Source organism: Notechis scutatus, chromosome 4 (genome assembly GCF_049901735.1).
Source record: "Notechis scutatus isolate UNSWTSFEM ecotype Mainland chromosome 4, rNotScu1.2, whole genome shotgun sequence".
NCBI classification, from domain to species: domain Eukaryota; kingdom Metazoa; phylum Chordata; class Lepidosauria; order Squamata; family Elapidae; genus Notechis; species Notechis scutatus.
In genome coordinates this window covers 52,674,869-52,695,223 of record NC_142012.1, presented here as the reverse complement: position 1 = coordinate 52,695,223, position 20,355 = coordinate 52,674,869, and the positions used below count along the sequence as shown (strand labels likewise).

At 40.7% G+C, this 20,355-nt stretch overlaps 1 long non-coding RNA gene across 1 annotated transcript in view; it reads left to right on the top strand.

Moving 5' to 3' along the window:
• The first annotated feature begins 3,140 nt into the window (after positions 1 to 3,140).
• The window catches only part of LOC148130742 (uncharacterized), an 89,896-nt gene continuing 72,681 nt past the window's right edge, over positions 3,141 to 20,355 (top strand). The window contains exons 1-2 of the long non-coding RNA XR_015749275.1: positions 3,141 to 3,331; positions 3,392 to 3,507. This is a non-coding gene — a long non-coding RNA (uncharacterized LOC148130742). The remainder of the gene's footprint in view (positions 3,332 to 3,391; positions 3,508 to 20,355) is intronic.

Below are 20,355 nucleotides of genomic sequence, written 5' to 3'. Positions count from 1 at the left end.
CTAAGAAAGAGGAATTACTCGTGGCGGTGACATATGCTACGAACAGAGCCTCACAACTACGTCCATAAAAGTTACCAGCCCAGAAAAAGATATTTCATTAGGAAATCTTGTCTAGAGTGTTCATATCATTGACTTGTTCACTGCGTATGAACAGCTTGAAAAAAAGACGTTGACAAGAACAGGACAAGGAGAGGTTGACTGATTTCCAGCTTAGCAAAGTTTGTTTTCCTCCTCTTAATCACTAGAGTTGAGCAGGTGAGCTGCTATTTATAGGCCTCGCATAATATATCAAGCACTATCTGTATTTGAAATCATCTCTGGTGTCAGATGTAGAAGTAAACATCTAATCTGATTATGCTCCCAACTGCTAAGGTAGGTCTCTCAAACTATCTTCTCTCTCTCTCTTATATGTTTTCAAGGGAAAATAAGTAAAAAATGAATCTATCACCACAGACTCCCATACGTCTTGTAGTATGCATTTTCCCCCTATTATTCTTTGGTCAATCTTGGATTCAGGTGTGGTGTTTATTTATTTATTTATTTATTTATTTATTTATTTATTTATTTATTTATTTGTTTATTTATTTATTTATTTATTTATTTATTTATTTATTTATTTATTTATTTATTTATTTATTTATTTATTTATTATTTATTTATTTGATTTGTCAATCGCTTACAAAATAATAGGTATAAGTATAAACATGAGTAAGAATACAGAAAATAGGTACGATTAAATGGGGACAATAGGACAGGGATGGGAGACACGATGGTGCACTTATGCACATGTCTACATGGATAGATTCAGGGCAATGTTTTGGGAAATAGTTTGCCAATAATCCTTTTTTCAGGACATTTTTCAACTTTTCCTTCTACTCTGAGAGAGACTGACTGGCTTAAATTCCAAAAGAAGAGAACCTTATGTAGCTCAGGGTTGAACTGTGGCATCCTTAGTGCTCTCTGACCTTGGTGGATTTTCTTGCAGACGTTTAGTGAGCCAACTAGGAAACATCATTATCAGTGCTGGAAGAGAACAGGGTTTGTGGAGAAGAAGAGGAAGAAGAGGGGGAGAGGGGGAGGAGAAGGAAGAGAAGGAAGATTGCGAGGTCCTTGGTGCTCTTTGAGCTTGGTGGGTTTCCTTACAGATATTTTGTGAGCCAACTAGGTAACGTCATTATCAGTGCTGGAAGAGAACAGGTTTGTGGAGAAAAGGAGGAGGAGAGAAGGAAGAATGAAAAAGGAGGAAGAGGAGGAGGACTCTCTTCACCCTCCTTGATGCTATTTGATCTGAAGAGGAGGAGGAGGAAGAGGAGGAGGAGGACTATAGGTGCTCTATGAGCTGGATGGTTTTCTTGCAGATGTTTTGTGAGTCAACTAGCTAATATTATTTTCAGTGCTGGAAGGAAGTAGGATTTGTGGAGAAGAGGAGGAGGGAGAATAGAGTAGAGTAGAGTAGAGAAGAACAGGGTAGGGTAGGGTAGGGTTGAGTAGGATAGAGGAGAGGAGAGGAGAGGAGAGGAGAGGAGAGGAGAGAAGAGAAGAGAAGAGAAGAGAAGAGAAGAGAAGAGAAGAGAAGAGATGGAAGGGACCTTGGAGGTCTTCTAATCCAACCCCTTGTTCAGGCAGGAAACCCTACACCATTTCAGAGAAATAGCTGTCCAATCTCTTCTTAAAAACCTCCAGGGTTGAAGCATTCAGAACTTTTGGAAGGAAGCCCTTCCACTGATTAATTGTTCTCACTGTCCTTGGTTCTGAGTTGCTTCTCTCTTTGATGAGTTTCCCATCCCTTGCTTCTTGTCCTGCCCTTAGGTGCTTTGGAGAATAGCTTGACTTCCTCTTCTTTGGGGCAACTCCTTAGATAATGGAAGACTGCTATCATGTCACCTTTGTGGTTTTACATTTTCCACCCAATTTCTACAGGAGTTTCCTACTAAGGTACAAACTTCAGTTCTTCCCTATAAACTTCCTATCTCCTGTAGGAAGTTAGCACCCACCCCTCTCCTAGAAAAATGGTGCTGCCTCTTTTTCAATGCCTTTCCCCTTGCATCAGAAAAATTAAAAGCACCCATCAAAAATTAAAAGCACCCATCCCTGATATGATCACCTTTTAATCTTTTGTCAAAACACTGTGTTTTTTGAAAAAAAAAGAGGGATTGTAGGAAGTTAGCACCCACACCTCTCCTAAAAAAATTAAAATATCCTAGGAAATATTAAAATGGCAGAATATTTCCCTCCAAAAGAGTAGAAACTCAAGAGCAGAAAGTCACTTCAGAAACAGAAACTCACCCCCACCTTTGTTAATGGGTGGGCCATTAAGGCCTGGGCCAGAATACTTTACATAACCAAGATCTCCAGGTAAAGCTGCTCAAAAGCCCTTTCAGTGCATCATCATCCAGCAAAGCTCAACCAAGCCTGGAACTCAGGACAGCCTACAGAGTTGCCCCTGCATGGCCTCATGGGAGTCTGACAACCAATCAGAATACAAGCTCCAATTCAAATCCCAACAAAGGTTATAAAACACAGGCACTCCCAGCATATCAGTCCTTTTCTTGATCTCTTCCTCCACCTTGAAGCATGTGATCATCCTTCCTTTTCACTCTGGAGCTCCAGGCCATGAGGTCCTGTCCACCATTAAACCTTCCAAACAGCCTCAATGTTTCCAGTGTCTTTTTCCCCACTTGGAACTGAACCCAGGAGGATTTTTCTTCCAACACTCCTAAGTAGGGCCCAAAGATTTCATTATACCAGATATTCTCTTGTTGTTATTTTGGAGGGGTTGTTTTTTTGCTCATAATTAATGTCTACTTGTTCCCTGCTGTGTAAAACATTTCCACTGTTAATTGGTTTATTTATTTTACCAAGATCAAGCCAATTGTGTTCTCTCAATGACCTAGTATTGTAATAATTACAAAATGATATTATTTAAATCATTTGCTGCAGGATTTGGGTTTTTCCCACCCTGCTGTGAAGACAAAGGAAGTAATGAAAATCAGTTTAAAACTTCACTCTGATGTATCTTTTATAATACATAATTTTCCAAGGACCTCTAAAAAACTTGCAGTTAAAAATATAACTTTTTATTTTTTACAAAAAGCATGCTTATATGAAGGTGAGGCATTTCAGTAGGTAAATCCAGAGATATCCTATGTAGGCTGAGAATGTAAATTATGTGTTAAAAAGCAAAAGATACTAAAACATTTTAATTATGTGCTTCCTTCTTTTAGCTCCTTCCCAACCATGTGAGCTTTGCTGTGCCTTCAAGTCTAAAATGCTTGCTACTGCCCTGCCAAACTAATTACTTCAGTTTGGCTTGTTTGGACTTTAAGTTACAGTTTTTGTTGACCATGTGTTGGACTTGATTCTCTGCAGTCAAAGGCTGTTTCTGGGAGAGTTTTTCTCCAGTCCAGAAGGTAATCAGGACATTGGGGGCAAAGTTGGAGCTAATAAAGGGACTCTTATTGATTATCTGACTGTGTTGCCTTTGTGCCATGCCCCGGGTCACCACAAGTAGTCAAGGTGGGATAAAAAAGTTGTTTTTTTAAAAAGATGATTCATTATTGATTTGGGATTTTTGAAATTTTGCACAAAACTCCTTTCCCTCCTATCTTTAGCAAATACTATAATGAGACCTGTTTCCCAGAAACTGGTTGGGGGAAGGGAGGAGGAATGGTTTCTAATTTAACTGAAAATGTATTTCTCCAAAACAAATCTCTCTGGTTGTCTCCGATTGCCATTAAATACATGTTTTAAAGGCTTATAAAAGGGATGCTTTTTGTTTCCACACACCCCTGAGAACACGCCATATGCATCCATTTTCTGCAGAGGTTGAATGATATACAGTGAAGAAATACAATCCTTTCTAGGATGCTATTGGATATTATGTTAAATTTGGAAGACCTTGGCTATGGTGATGTTGTTCTTCAAGACCATCTGGCAAAAAAACAACAACGATAAAGAACAATCTAAAATGGAGTCTTTTGAGCTTTGATCCTACAGCCTTGGAGTTACTTGCCCAGCAAGTTGAGATTCTACAAACTGCTTCAGTTCCAGTTCATGTCATTTCCAAGTATCTCTCCAGACTACCAAATATCTATGCTTTATTTCTTATAGCAGAAAGAAAGAAAGAATAAGTTTTCTTCCACAGGGATATGGATTCTGATTCCCTATAAATCCAAGAAAAGTGGCCAATGATCAAGGTTTTGAGGAGAGGGAGTTGGCATCTTCCAAAACTTCTGGAAGACATTGACTTCTCATACTTTAACGCTAGAGGCCATCAACATGGAGAGCCTCTCCTTTGCACCATGCCAACATGCTCAGGAGAAAGAAGTCACAGAATTATGAAGGTAGAAGCAACTACAAAGATTATCTAGGCTAGGGGAACCAATTATATCATCCATGAAAGATGCCTGATCAGCTGCTTCAGAGAAAGCTTCAAAGATGGGGAATCCAGGATCTCCATGGGCTCCATTGTTGCATAAATCTTCCTGCAAGGAATATATTATTTTTTCCATAACTAATTGAAAATAAGATAGCTAGAGCCATTATTGATCACCTCTTCCTAATGGTGCATTTCTATGTGCTCGAGCACTGATACCATGTCTCTACTTAGTTTCCTTTGCTCGGATCATCGCCTGAAATTTCCAGATTTCCTCCACCCAAGGAGCATGCTAATGATCATATCAGGTTGAATTATGCATTGAAGCCTGAAAAAAAATTAGCTAACATTACAAGGTCACTCATCCGCCTCCACCAAATCATAATGCTCTTTATTTTTTATCTAAGGGTCAAATTATACATTACAAGGACGTTACCAGTCAAATTTTGCTGCCTCGCCAAAAGTTAGGAGAAGATTGATGTCCCTACATAAGTAAATGACAAAAATGACATCACGACATGAAAATGCAGATAACTCGATGCTTGGATGTAACTGGAGACTAGATGAGACTAGATTAAGAGATACCTCAGAGCAAAAAAACTATTTTTTACCTCAGATCTTTTTCTTGAAAAATATGTATGCATATATATATGTATTTGGTGGATTAATAAAGACCTCAGAGCATAGAAACTATCTTTTTTACCTCAGATCTTTTTCCTGAATACACACACTCACACACTCACACTCACACTCTATTTTTTTTTACCTCAGATCTTTTTCTTGAAAAATATGTATGTATGTATTTGATAGGTTAAGAGAGACCTCAGGGCATCGAAACTAATTTTTTTTGCCTCAGATCTTTTTCTTGAAAAAATATGTATGCATGCATGCATACATGAATAGTGCAGTACAATTTATCTTCCACATAGAAATGTTGACTAGAAAAGTTGCAGAAATTTTGGACAGTGCCAATTTTTTTTTTACCTCAGATCTGTTTCCTGAAAAATATGTATGTATGTATGTATGTATATGATAGATTAAGAGAGACCTCAGAGCAAAATGCACTCTCACCGAATCGGTAGTAAAACCAGTTGAGTCCCACCCGTGATCCCAATGCATTTTTGCTAAAAAGAACTCTTTGGTCACTGGTACTCAGAAAACAGTAGTTTGGGTTTTAGGCAAACTCCCAGAGATAGACCTGCTTTCTTCCGTGACTAGATTGGACCATAGTCTAACTTTGGCAAAAGGGTGAGAAGTTTATTCAGTAATAAGAGGGGGGAAAGCTACAGTCAGGCTAATGGCAAAGACTGTAACGATGACACCATTAAAGCAAACCTCTTTAACACATTCTTTGGCTCAGTATTTGTAAACTGCAATGGATCATACCCAGTATTTCCTAGTCGAACCACAGACAACTACAATGATCTAATAAATATCGATTTTACAGAAGACAATGTTGAAAAAGCACTACGCAATCTAAAACCATCTCTATCTATTGGACTGGATGGAATATGTACCTACTTCTTTAAAAAGCTATCCAATGCCATAGCTGAACCTCTAAGCATAATCTTTGAAAAATCTTTCAGGACCAGCTCCTTGCCAAAACTATGGTCACTAGCTATGGTCATCCCCATTTTCAAAAAGGGAGACCTCACCTAGTTGAAAATACAGACCAATCTCCTTATGCTGCATCACCTGTAAAGTCATGGAATCAATTATTAACCAATCCATTATCTTCCACTTAGAAACAAACAACCTACTCTCTAATAAACAATTTGGTTTCAGGAAAAAAACTATCATGTAATCTGCAACTCTTACACTGCAAAAATATATGGACTACACAACTCGATTAGGGCAAAACAATAGATGCAATCTACATAGACTTCTGTAAGGCATTTGATTCAGTGGTACACGACAAACTACTCCTAAAACTAAAATCTTACAGTATCTCTGGACACCTGCATAACTGGATAGAAGCATTCATGTCAAACAGACAACAAATGGTCAAAATTGGAAATGTCCTATCAAATTATGTACCTGTCAACAGTGGTGTCCCCAAAGGCAGTGTTCTAGGACCAACTCTCTTCAACTAATAAGCCTCGATCATATTAAGCATTGCGTTCTTCGTGATAAATATTTACAGCACAGATAATTCTGCTACCCTTCAAAAAGACCTTGATATTATCAGAATGGTCAATTGCAACTTCTCTCGCTGATGATGTAAAGCTATTCAACACCACAGATAATTCTGCTACCCTTCAAAAAGACCTTGACTGTCCTCATCCGCCGCCCGCTCAGAATGGTCAAACAAATGGAGCGTTCTGGTGGTGGGTCAAATCTCAGCAAATAAATGCTCTGTCCTATATATTGGGGGAAAAAATCAAAAAATCAAATACAGGCTGAATAGTCAAGACCTTGTTGATGATCCAAACTCTGTCAAGGATGTTGGAGTACTCATCTCTAATGATCTAAGTGCTAGAGCCCACTGTAACTACATAGCCAAAAAGGCATTAAGAGTTGTTAACGTGATCCTACATAGCTTTTTGTCTGGTAATATCACACTACTAACTAGAGCATACAAAACATTTGCTAGACCAGTACTTGAATACAGCTCATCAGTCTGGAACCCACATTATGTATCTGATATTAACACAGTTGAGAAAGTCCAGAAATATTTCACAAGAAGAGTTCTCCACTCGTCTACTTGTTGCAGAATACCTTATGCCACCAGACTTGAAATTCTAGACCTAGACAATCTAAAACGATGACGATTATACATTGCAATGTCCTACCTGTCAATGAATACTTCAGCTTCAACCATAACAATACAAGAGCACACAGTAGATACAAACTCAAGGTAAACCGCACCAAACTTGATTGCAGGAAGAACAACTTCAGCAACAGAGTGGTCAATGTCTGGAATACTCTACCTGACTCTGTGGTTTCTTCCCCTAACCCCAAAAACTTTAACCTTAGACTGTCTACTATTGACCTCACCCCTTTCCTAAGAGGTCTGTAGGGGGCATGCATTAGCGCACCAATGTGCCTACCATCTCTGTCCTATTGTTTCTTTTATTTTTCTTATATGTATCCAAGTATTCATAACTATGTTTATACTTATACCTATTATCTTGTAAGCAATTGACAAATCAAATCAAATAAATCAATCAATAAACTGACAGTTGGTTCTTCTGGACAGACTTGTTTTCATGTAAGCATCTGCAAGGCCCAAGGATGGAAGCAATCAAGCCAACAGCTCATTAGAGAGCCAACAGATCTTGTTTAACATGTCATCTCTTGGCAGCTTGTAATTACTCAGAAATGCCTTGTTATGAAATGGGGGTGGTGATCCACAGCAACAAATGATGGAGGGATTGGAAGATGAAGTATGAATGACAGAATAGGACAGACATATGTGCCCATTGGTTTCAATGTGCAAGAATGGAATGGGAGGCGAGGGGAGGCGAAGGGAGTGGAGAGGAGAGAGAAGAGAAGAGAAGAGAAGAGAAGAGAAGAGAAGAGAAGAGAGAGAGAAGAGAAGAGAAGAGAAGAGAAGAGAAGAGAAAGAATAATGGGATGTAGAATAAGAGAAGGGAGAAGAGGAGAGGAGGAGAGGAGAGAGAGAGGAGAGGAGAGAGAAGAGAGAGAGAAGAGAAGAGAAGAGAAGAGAAGAGAAGAGAAGAGAAGAGAAAGAATAATGGAATGTAGAATAAGAGAAGGGAGAAGAGGAGAGGAGAGGAGAGGAGGAGAGAAGAGAAGAGAAGAGGAGAGGAGACGAGAGGAGAGAAGAGAAGAGAAGAGAAGAGAAGAGAAGAGAAGAGAAAGAATAATGGAATGTAGAATAAGAGAAGGGAGAAGAGGAGAGGAGAGGAGAGGAGGAGAGGAGAGGAGAGGAGAGGAGAGAAGAGAAGAGAAGAGAAGAGAAGAGAAGAGAAGAGAAGAGAAGAGAAGAGAAGAGAAGAGAAGAGAAGAGAAGAGACCTAGTTGGGTAATGAAACATCTGCAAAAAAAGCTGAGAGGGCACCAACGACCCCACAGTTCAACCCCGAGTTATAAATATTTTCTTCTATCGGTAGAAAAATTCCTTTCTGAGTCTCTTTCTCTTCCTATTAGGTAGCGAGGGCTACATGGTACTTCTCAAATAATCAGGGGCAGAAGAAGGATAGATCTTTCCTTGCTCCTAACCGAGGTACCACTAGCAAAATTGCATCAAGTCTTACCCTATGAAAATCGTACTGCTCTAAACTACATGTACATTTTTCATTTTCTGAAAAACCTGAAAAGTCACAGACATTATACCAGAGGTGGTATTCAGCCGGTAGCAGAAATTTTGAGTAGTTTGGAGAACCGGCAAATGCCGCCTCTGAAACTGGGCCCACCCCCATCTATTCTCTGCCTCCCGAGTCCCAGCTGATTGGCTTGGCCTCCTTTGGTTGCACAGGAGAATGGAGCTGGAAAGCAGGTTAGTGGGGTGGGGAGGGAATGGGGATTTTGCAGTATCCTTCCCCTGCCATGCCCACCTAGCCATACATACCCACAGAACTGGTAGTAAAAAGTTTTGAATCCCACCACTGCATTATACCTAGGTGTTGGGGTGAGTGGGGAGCTGGGGGGTGGGGTGGAATGAGAAAATGTCCCAATTATTTATATTCTAGTGCAGTGTCAGTTTGCAAGTATGAAAAGGCCAAGATTTGCACCATGCTGTCACAATGAATGCCTATGTACGGAACAAGAGATTGATAATACTCAGCATACTACCAAGGTTTGGGGTTTGCCCCGATGTTTCCTTAAATTTCCTTGTACATTTTTTCTGCTTGATCGATGAGGGTCGGTGTCATCTAGACAAAGAAACACAAGAGAAAGGAGTGATCTAATTAGGCGTGGAAATCCTGGGGCATCTCCAGAGCTCTTTCTTCTTGAAAGCTGTGAATTTAATAAATAATGACAGAAACAGCTGGGAATTCCTTGAGCACCATGAGAATTAGAGCAATGTACAAAGTGAGCTGAAGGGTCTGTTTTGCTTCAAAATGCGCAACAGGCCTCATTATGCTCATTACCAAAGTGGTTTATAAATATTTCATCACAACCATTGACCTGGGCTTGTTGGAAGGTGTTCATTCAATCTTGAAGCTCTCCTATTTCGGCATTAGGAAGGAGAATTTCCATTTCCCTAACTAGCTAACAAATATTTTTTAAGAGCTGAAGAAGCTTCTTGGATGAGATGCGAAACATCTTCAAAGAAGAACAAGAACGTTTTCTGACATGCTCTAATCAACCGAATGGAACAGAAGTTGCCTTCAGAAGTTGTAGGAGCTTCATCACTGGAAGCTTTCAAGAAGAGACTGGACTGTCATCTGTCAGAAATGGTGTAGGGCAGGGCTGTCCAACCTTGGCCCCTTGAATCCTGGCGGACTTCAACTCCCAGAATTCCCCAGCCAGCTTTGCTGGCTGGGGAATCTGGGAGTTGAAGTCCGCCAGGATCAAGGCCAAGGTTGGACAGCCCTGGTGTAGGGTATTCTGCTTGGGTGAGGTGACCTACTACAAGGTCCCTTCCAACTCTCTGAGCTGGGTGGTTTTCTTGCAGACAGTTCATTACCAGACTAGGTAACACCATCAGTCCTAGAAGGGAGTAGGGTTTGTGGCAGATATCTAGTGTGTGGCACTAGACTAGATGGTGTTCCCTAGTTGGGTCATGAAACGTCTGCAAGGAAAGCACCCAGCTCAGAGAGCACCAAGGACCCCACAGTGTCAAGTCCGAAATTGACATATGTGTAGCCATTTTAGTTAGGCTTAGTATATATTCTTTTTCTTACTTTCTCTGTGGCAGTCATGGGGGAAAGGTTTCGGACTTGCCACATTCCTAAGTGGGGAGGACTGGAGATAGAGAGAGTTGTTTAGGCTAGGTGGTTCTTCTTCCCATGGGAAAACGAGCTGTCCGTGCTTGGGCCCCCTTGAGGTGGAGAATTATGACATCAAGCAATGTTGAATTACTTCGATTGGAGAATGTGACTTTTGGGGGTTGTTTCTAACTTTTAATATTGTGGGGTAATTCTGGGTTGTGTCAGATCTGGAATTACCACGGACTTTACCAATTTGATGCTTTCCTAAATAAAAGAAATTGTCTTGGATTTTGTTCTTTCCTTTTTAAATGGATTTCATCACTTAGAAGCCTGACACACAGTTCAACCTTCAGCTACAAATGTTCATTTCTATTAACATGGCCTCTGGAGCTTGGCCCAGCTGAATAGATTTTGATAACTCTTCTTGAGCTATACCCAAGTTCCAGGAGTCTTGGTGTATTAGCTCCAGAGGAGATTAGCTCCTCATCTATCAATGGGCAGGCTTAAATCCTCAACTCACTCAACAGCTGCCTAAAACTGATGTCAACACACAGTGAGAAGCCAAATTGACTACTGAACACCCGGATACAGGCAGTTGCATAGATGACTCTACACATAAGGTGCCAGGTTTCGCCCTTCCTTATTGGTCAGCATTGGTCAACTCTGCACAGGATTTGTACCCAACCAGAGGTGGTCTTCAGCAGGTTTGGACCAGTTCTGGGGAACCGGTAGCGGAAATTTTGAGTAGTTCAGAGAACCAGCAAATCCCACCTCTGACTGGCCCTGTCTCCATCTCTTCTCTGCCTCCCATTGAGTCCCAGCTGATTGGCTTGATCTTGTTTGGTTGCCCTGCCCAGGAGAACGAAGCTGGAAAGCAGGTTAGCTGGGTGGGGAGGGAATGGGATTTTTCAGTAACCTTCCCCCAGGAGTGTGGAGGGAATGGGAATTTTGCAGTATCTTTCTCCTGCCATGCCCACCAAGCCACACCCACAGAACCGGGAGTAAAAAAAAATTAATCCCACCACTGTACCGAACATGAAGTCTGCCAGAACTCATTGTTTTATTGGGGTCTTGTTTCTACCCCTCAGGGTGACTGGGGTGCTTCTCGACAAATAGCAATAGCACTTAGACTTATATACCACTTCACCGTGCTTTACAGCCCTCTCTAAGCTGTTTACAGAGTCAGCCTCTTGCCCCTAACAATCTGGGTCCTCATTTTACCAACCTTGGAAGGACGGAAGGCTGAGTCAATTTGGAGCCTGGTGGGATTCGAACTGCCAAATTGCAGTCATTCGGCAGTCAGTACAAGTAGCCTGCAGTACTGCACTCTAACCACTGCGCCACCGAGTGCTCCATCCCATTGTGTCTGAATGTCCATCAAGACCTTACACTGGCCCAATGTCCAATTTTTTTCAACATAGTCCTTGAATGGCTGAGTGGACTGGACATTAACAATTGAACCACTATAAATCCATGTATTTGCCGTGTGCTAAATAAATAAATAAAGCTCCAGACAGAATCACAACTCTATAAGGATTTACCATCACCCTGCTTTGGGTAACAAAGGTGAGAAATCTCTTTTGCTTAAGGCAGGGTGTCCAACCTTGGCAACTTTAAGACTTGTGGACTTCAACTCCCAGAATTCCTCAGCCAGCTTTGCTGGCTGAGGAATTCTGGGAGTTGAAGTCCACAAGTCTTAAAGTTGCCAAGGTTGGACACCCCTGCCTTAAGGCCTTGGGAAATCGCTCTTCTTTGTCTGTCCAGTTGATTCTCTCGCTCTCCTCTTGCGACTAGCTAACTCACCCCGACATCTGCGTGACAATAATTGTAAAGTGGTGAAGAGTCAAGGAGGTGGGAAAAAAAAAAACCTGCATGCTGAGCTTCTGTCTCAGATAAATCAGGGGAAATGATTAAAATTGACAAGCAAGCATATGCATGAATGAGGAAGAGCAAAGGGATAAAAACCTGCTGTGTCTTTTGCTATCACCTCTGAGGACTAAGTGATACTGTAAGATGCTAAATACTAGGAATTTCAGTGGAGGACTATCTGGGCTATGTAATTTGTCAGAGATGGTCACCAAATTATTTTGGGTGGAGAAATCCCACACAGATTTTACTTTTTTTTTTTTTTAAAGGTCTCTCTAATGTTTTTACCAGGGGTGGGATTCAGCCGGTTCGGACAGGTTTGGAAGAACCAATAGTTCTAGTTGGCCGCGCCCACCCACCCATGCCCTAGCGTGCTCACCAAACCGGTTGTTACATCAATTGAATTCCTGGCTTTTACCCTAAATAAGGGGCTGCAGCTGTGTCCTTTCCCCACCTGAAGTCTCAGGGATGTCCTTACTGCGGCTGTGCTTCAGCCAAATCCGTCTGTCATGCCCCATCAGACTCTGAATCCAAGGAGGAAGACGAGCAGCTGACAGGGAGTGGGAGTGTGGCTCCGTTGGCTGTGGAGGAAACTGGGGAAGGGCAAAGTTCGGCTGGGCAGAGCAGGGAAGAGGTAGAACAAGGGAGAGGGAATTCAGAGGAAGACCCAGGCACACCCCCTCTCATCCTAGGGCACGCAGGAAGGAATGGAGAAGAGAGCAATGTGGGTTGCATGGCTTATAAGGGAGGAAAGGGTCCTGATTCCCTTCATTAGCCACACCTGGGAATGAAAGTTTAAAAGAACTGAATGCTGACTGTGGCAGCTGCTGGGAGAAAACATGACTTTATCCTGTGTTGTCGTTGCTTATCTGTGTTCCTGGCATCTTCCCAACCATGTGAGCCCTGCCAAACTAATTACCTCAATTTGGTTTGTTTGGACTTAAAGTTACAGTTTGTGTTGACCATGTTTTGGGCTTGATTCTCTGCAGTCAAAGGCTGTTCCTGGGAGAGTTTTTCTCCAGCCAGAAGGTAACCTGGATATTGGGGGCAAAGTTGAAGCTAATAAAGGGACTCCTACTGATTATCTGACTGTGTTGCCTTTGTGCCATGCCCAGGTCATCACCCCCTCTCAGATGGTGCTCAGAGCCATTGACTAACTCGCCTCCTGATGTGCCCAGGACTGGTTCATCCTCCTCCGAGTTGATATCTGGAGAGGTATCTGGAGAAGCATCCGGGGGAGTCATCACAGTAAATCCAATTAAGATCCTTAGCTGAATAAGCCCAGTGCAGAACCAGATGTTTTAAAAAGAGATTGGACAGCCATTTATCTGGAATGATCTAGGATCTCCTGCTTGAGCAGGGAATTGGACTAGGACAAGGTCCCTTCCAATCTGCTATTCTTGTAACTGGATTGTGTACTTCCCATCCGCTTCTGGCTTGCCATTATGGAAAATAACGCCAGGCTAGATTGGATCCAGCCTAAGTCCTTTTCTATTCCTCTACTCTTTTCATTTCCTCTTCTTCTTAACAGGCTAAGCTCATGCCAAGCAGGAGGTAACGCTTCTTCTGGAATGCAAAGACATTCCTTCCTTTGGACAGTTGCATTTTAGAACAGATATTCACATCTGCAAAGGAGTTTAGCTCAAAAGCCAGCACTCTCCCCCTCACCTCTTTATGGTTCTGTGGGATGTAGCTTCATCAAAGCACAAAAAGGAGTGTTTGCGTCCGGGATGAGCTTCAAAAAAATTTAGCAACCGGTTTTCTGCCCAGTTGCTGGCCGGGCGTGGCCATGGTGGGCATGGCATAGTTGGCCTCCTGCACCACCCTGGGAGCGAAAATGGGCCATGGGGAGTCCTTCTCATCCTCCCCAGGCTCAGATTCTTTCCTTGAGCCTCCCCAGGCTCAAGGTATAAAAAATACCCCACTCTCGACTCAAAGCATTTTTTCTTCCACAGTCATTCAATGGACTTTTGCAGAGCCACCTTTGATTCTTTCCCCCATTGTGGGAGGGCAGGAATCTGTATTATGCAGTAAGGTGCTTCATATTTACGATGTTTGCAGTGTCCCAGGCTCACAACAAGATCCCCTTTTGCGATGAGCAAAATCAGTGCGGAAGCAACCCTGTTACTCACTTATCAATGGTGGTGATTTGCTTAACAACCGTGTCAAGAAAGTGTCATCAAGCTCACTTAACAAGCGTCTCGCTTAACAACAGAAATTTTGGGTTCAATTGTGGCTTTTTAAAAAAAAAAATCAAAACCTTTTTCCCCTGTTCATTCTACTGACTCACCATAGAATAGATTAGCTTGGGTTTTTTTCAGGAATTGAAAACAGCATCAGAAATTGCTTTTATGCATTATTTTCAAGTTACACCTGCTCATTCTGAGGTAAAAAAAATGTCAGAAAATAACAGAGCGGCATTATACATATTGGGGTTGCAAGGCCATAAATGAGATTCTGATCAAAGATCTGTGAAGGATGAAACTTACCAACAAATGAATTCCTGTTACTGGAAACAGAATAGTCTTGTCATGAAATTCCCTCATGTACCTTATGGAGAATATTCAATAGAGAAGATGTGGACATTTTCTTGGCTTTGGTTTTAGCTTTTAAGATACACACACACACACACACACACACACACACACACACACATTCTATCTATCTGTATCTATCTATATGTATCTATATCTATATCTTATCTATCTATCTATATCTATCTATCTAACTATATCTATGTCTATGTCTATGTCTATCTATATCTATCTATCTATCTATCTATCTATCTATCTATCTATCTATCTATCTATCTATCTATCTAATCTGTGTCATATGATATATGCGGGTATATACATAATTTTGTATGTATGTATTTATTTATTTATCTTCTCATGTTTATTGTGATATGTAAAATTATACCTGTGAAAATATAAAGCAGTGGTAACGCCATTTTTAACCTCTGTGTTAACCTAAGATAATTTACTGGAATATTATGTAAGAATTCTTTATTGTTTTGTATAAAGGTTGTTAGGGATAACATTGTTTACCCTAACTGGTTTGGGTAAAAAATAATAAATAAGTTATCATGGTTTGTTGGTTAAAGTGTGTGTAACTTTAACTACAAGAATGTAATTAAGGGTGTGGTTGTAAAAGCACCATAAAAGAAGCAAGTCAATTGCAGCTCTCTCTCTCTGGCTTAATGATCCCTAATTACTGGATGGATTGATGACTGCGTTTTTCCTTGCTGGAACGGAGGAGAGAAAGGAGTGTTGATTTCTCAACGGAGAGAAGAGATAATACGGACTGATTTATTGTAAGTGAACTGACATTAGCTATTCAACACGGATTTTGCAAATTGAGTATCCCGACTGGACTGACTGAAATGATACATGACTAATGGACCGTTTATTTTGACTATGCTATAATTCCTAATGGAATAAACTATATTTTTGATAGCACAAGCGTATCTGTTTTTTTACTGCGTGTTAACTAAAATACAAACTTATCTCACACATTTACCTGTCTGCCTATCTGACTACGCTACACATTCTGTTTAGTTTGTTTTCCTTAACACTTGTTGGGGAATTCAGGCTTAACAAAGGTTATATATTTGGCAAGTCAGGCTGTCCAGTGACATGTTAATGATGGAGATTACTGGAAATGGAAATGGATAAACAGGATGAAGAAACAGATGGCATGCTATAATAATAAGGTATTGCGTAGGGTGCTGTGTAGCTGGATAGATTGTGAACCCGGAAAGGGGCAGAGACTGTATATTTGAAACTGTATATAAACCCCAGCCTTCCCAGGAAACGTGTCTTCTGTGGCTCTGCCCATGAGCACAGAATTCCCTTTTGCAAAAGCTCCATAATAAAGCTCTTATTTATTGTTCAAGAGTCTCCAGTTGTATGAACGGTTGATTTTTATCACATTTATGTAATCTATATTGGAGGTGGTGACCCTTTAAGAGCTGTATGCAACAAAATTTCATTTTAATGTATGCCAATTAGTGTAGGGACATGGTGGCTCAGTGGCTAAGATGCTGAGCTTGTCGATCAGAAAGGTCGGCGGTTCAGCGGTTCAAATCCCTAGCGCCACTTAATGGAGTGAGCTCCCATTACTTGTCCCAGCTTCTGCCAACCTAGCAGTTCGAAAGCATGTAAAAAATGCAAGTAGAAAAATAGGGACCACTTTGGTAGGAAGGAAAAAGCCTTCCATGCGCCTTTGTCGTTTAGTCCTGCCGGCCACATGACCACGGAGACGTCTTTGGACAGCGCTGGCTCTTCGGCTTTGTAACGGAGATAAGCACCACCCCCTAGAGCCCGAAATGACTAGCATGTATGCGCGAGGAGAATTTTTACCTAATTACTTACATTCAAAATGACATTAAAGTTATTCGATGTTAAATTATTCTATTCTAGCTTTGAAAAGTAACGTTCAGATTGCAAATTTGATGCCGTGGAAGACCAAACTGCTTCTTTCTATGCAGGGACTGGGTATCCTTCTTATACAACATCTTAATTTATTTCCTGCTTTTTTGTTAAGGTAAGGTTTCCTATTTGATCTCTCTCTCTTCTCGTTTTTCACCTCTCAAGGGCTTATTGTGCTTTGTAGTGGATTAAATTAAACAGGCTTAATATTAATAGCTGTGTTTTATCTTGAGACTGCAATGCAATCGAGGTGAATTTTCTGGGAGAACCGTCTTAAAAATTGTAACTGGGCGAGCTCTGAAAGCATATAAAACAATATATTATAATAATATATAATATATACAATATATATTATTATTTTCAAAATGCAACAAGATTATTATGATTGAGATATTCTTTTTATATTTATATCTATCTATCTATCCATCCATCCATCCATCCGTATCTATTTATCTGCCTATCTATCTGTCTCTATCAGTTTATCGATTTATCTATCCAGATCTATCTATCCAGATCTGTCTATCTATATCTATCTATCTATCTATCTATCTATCTATCTATCTATCTATCTATCTATCTATCTATCTATCTATCTATCTATCTCGTCCATCCATCCATCCATCCATCCATCCATCCATCCATCCATCCATCCATCTATCATACCTTAAAGTTACTAAGGTTGAGAAACACTGCTTTATAACATTTATTATGTACCTCCCAGGCATGTATATAATGACAGATTTTCCACTACGTTTTTTAAAAAATGTTTTACAAACCTATTGTAATTTTCAATAACAAAACAGGACTTCAGTAGCAAAATAGCATTAGAAAACTTCAAATTAAACCACTAAAGGTGTAATAAGCACACTTTTAAAGTGAGTTTTTCTCTCTATCGCTTCCAAATTTTCTTCCTTTCATGGTTATATAGTTGCTGCTCTGCTCTAAAATATCAAGGATATTAAAGACATTAAAATGGTCTTTTAAGTGAAACATTAAGTGAAGTTATAAACCTGGTTGTGTATAAGGGAGTTCTCTTTAAGAACATTACCTCCAGGTCTTATCAGAGTAGTTGCAAAAGTTTATATAATTCCCAGAATAGCTATGGTTCCAGAATTTTTCACCAAAGGGGTAGAAGGTTGGTTCATGATGTATGTAAATTAATGCTAATTTAATAAGCAGCATTGCTGCAAATTAAACTCGAAAACTTCCTGGCCAACTTCAGAGGAACCACAGCAAGTGACTTCTAGGTCTGTTTTTGAGGTTAATAAAGTTGAAAGCGACCTGCAGAACATATTTGATTTGCTTCTTGGGAGGAAAAAAAGTATCAAATTAATTAAAATAATTGGCTTAGGGTTTCAGGCATTTTTGCCTCAAAGGTCATGCAGCTGCTGCTGCTGCTACATACTGTAATGTCTAGTCTTCTCTTATTTCAAACAATTATCTCATTGCTGTGCTTTGCTGGTCATATTCCAAAATATCAATGTTGGTTGATTACAAGTGAGATGTGCAGAAGAAAAGAAACACATTTCTAATATTGGACTAAAATGGCTGGGGAAAAATGATAAAACAACATATTAAAACCAGAAATATTTCTATGGGGATCCTATCTGAAAAATGTGGTAAGGAAAATGCGTATTTGGTTATTCACATACTAACCGCTGCTAGAATTGTATTTGCACAAAATTGGAAGGGTGAAGAGATACCTACGGATGAGAATGTGATTAGGAAAATATTAGAATGTGCAAAGATTAACATTGGCAATTAGGGAGAAAGAGCAAACTGAATACTATATGGCAGTGGTGGCTAACCTTTTTGGGCTCCTGTGCCAAAAATTGTGTGCGCACTGGCGCTCGCGTGCCAGCACCCAGAAGGCTCGTTTCCCCACAGCCCTTGCGCATGCATGCGCGATCCCGCCCCCCGCCGCCCCTCTTACCTGCACTGCACCTGACAGGTGATTTTCGGCTGGTTTGAGGCCTTTCGGCCTCCCAGAGGCTTGAAAAACCTTCTGCAGGCTGAATAGGCCCATTTCATCACTTCTGGTATTACAGGAAGTGACGAAACGAGCCTATTCGGCCTGCAAAGGCTTTTTTCAAGCCTCTGACAGCCGAAAAAGGCCTCAAACCAGCTGAAAATCAGCTGTGAGGCACGCGCATGCGCGGTGAGGTAAGTTTGCCTGCAGCTCGCATGCCAGCACAAATGTCTCTGCATGCCACCTGTGACACGTGTGCCATAGGTTCACCATCACGACTATATGGTATGGGATTTATTTTATCAATGGTTAAATAATAAAAATGGAAGTTAGAAACAGGAAAACAAAATAAAGATGGTATGTTAAAAGAGACAAGTAAATATGGTAACAAGTTGAATGAACATGTTGAATAACTATGTTAACATTGTTTAATTAATATGTGGAACATTATTATGTTAAATATTGCAGAATTAATATGTAATGAAGGATGTTGTAACTTTGATTATTGTTTAACAAAGATATTTGTACCCAGACAACACACTGTCCAACTGAAGATGGAATTATTGTATTAATTTAAAAAAATATTTTAAAAAAAAGAAAAGAAAAGAAACACATTTCTGTAAAAAATAATCACCTTACATCATTTTTTGGCTTTCTCCCCTAAAATGAAAGGTGTTATTCTTGGGTTTTCCTGAGATGCACCTGACATGGTACAAGTTCAGGTGGAATGTGCATGCTAAACGTCCTTAAGAAAGCAACACCTGATGAAACAGTAATGGGTATTGGAATGGGACAGTTCGCACGGCCAACTTGCCACAGCCAACTCATTGCAGGACAACTTGCCACACCCAAGTCGCCATGAGTAGCTTGCCACAGGCAACTCAACACAGCCAACTTACTGCAGGACAACTCGCCATGAGTAACTTGCCACGGGCAACTTGCCACATGCAACTTGCCACGTGTAACTTGCCACCGACAGCTCACCTATTCAGACCAATGATTGTCCAATCTCTTCTTCAAAACCTCCAGTGTTGGAGCACCTACAAGTTCTGAAGGCAAGTCCTTCCACTAATTAATTGTTCTCACTGTCAGGAAATGTCTCCTGAGTTCTCGGTTGCTCCGCTCCTTGATTAGTCTCCTTGATTAGACAAAGCAGGAAGAACAGAGCAAGAATACAGGAATCCAGATCTGATGCTGGGTTTCATTGCTTCTAGCCTTGCCTTCAGGGGCTTTGGAGAATAGCTTGACTCCCTCTTCTTTGGGGTAGCCCTTGAGATATGGGAACACTGCTATCACGTCACCCCTACTCTTTCTTGTCATTCAATTAGACATACCCAATTCCTGCAACTGTTCTTCGTATGTTTTAGTCCCCAGTCCAAAATTTAAAAAAAAAAATCTAATCTACCTTTCAGTCTACTCCAATTCCGTTTTGTTTTTTTTTTAAACTAAGAGTGGTCCCTGCAGAGAGAAATCTGCTTGGTTACTGGATAGTGTCCCCTTGAGCTAAAGGCAAGCTGGTGAGATCTGCATAACCAATCAAAAGGGACTGCTATAATCTATCTTGACATTTTTGTTTTTCCTCCTATTTCCTTGCAGACATAAATTCATTTGCATAATGCAAATTACATCTTGTCCTTCTTCTTCTTCTTCTTCTTCTTCTTCTTCTTCTTCTTCTTCTTCTTCTTCTTCTTCTTCTTCTTCTTCTTCTTCTTCTTCTTCTTCTTCTTCTTCTTCTTCTTCTCCTCCTTCTCCTCCTCCTCCTCCTCCCCCCTCCTCCTCCTCTTCTTTTCTCCTCCTCCTTCTCCCTCTCCCTCTCCCCTCCCCTCCTCCTCCTCCTCCTTTTTTCTGTCTCCATCATTTTTTTCCAGGAATAGA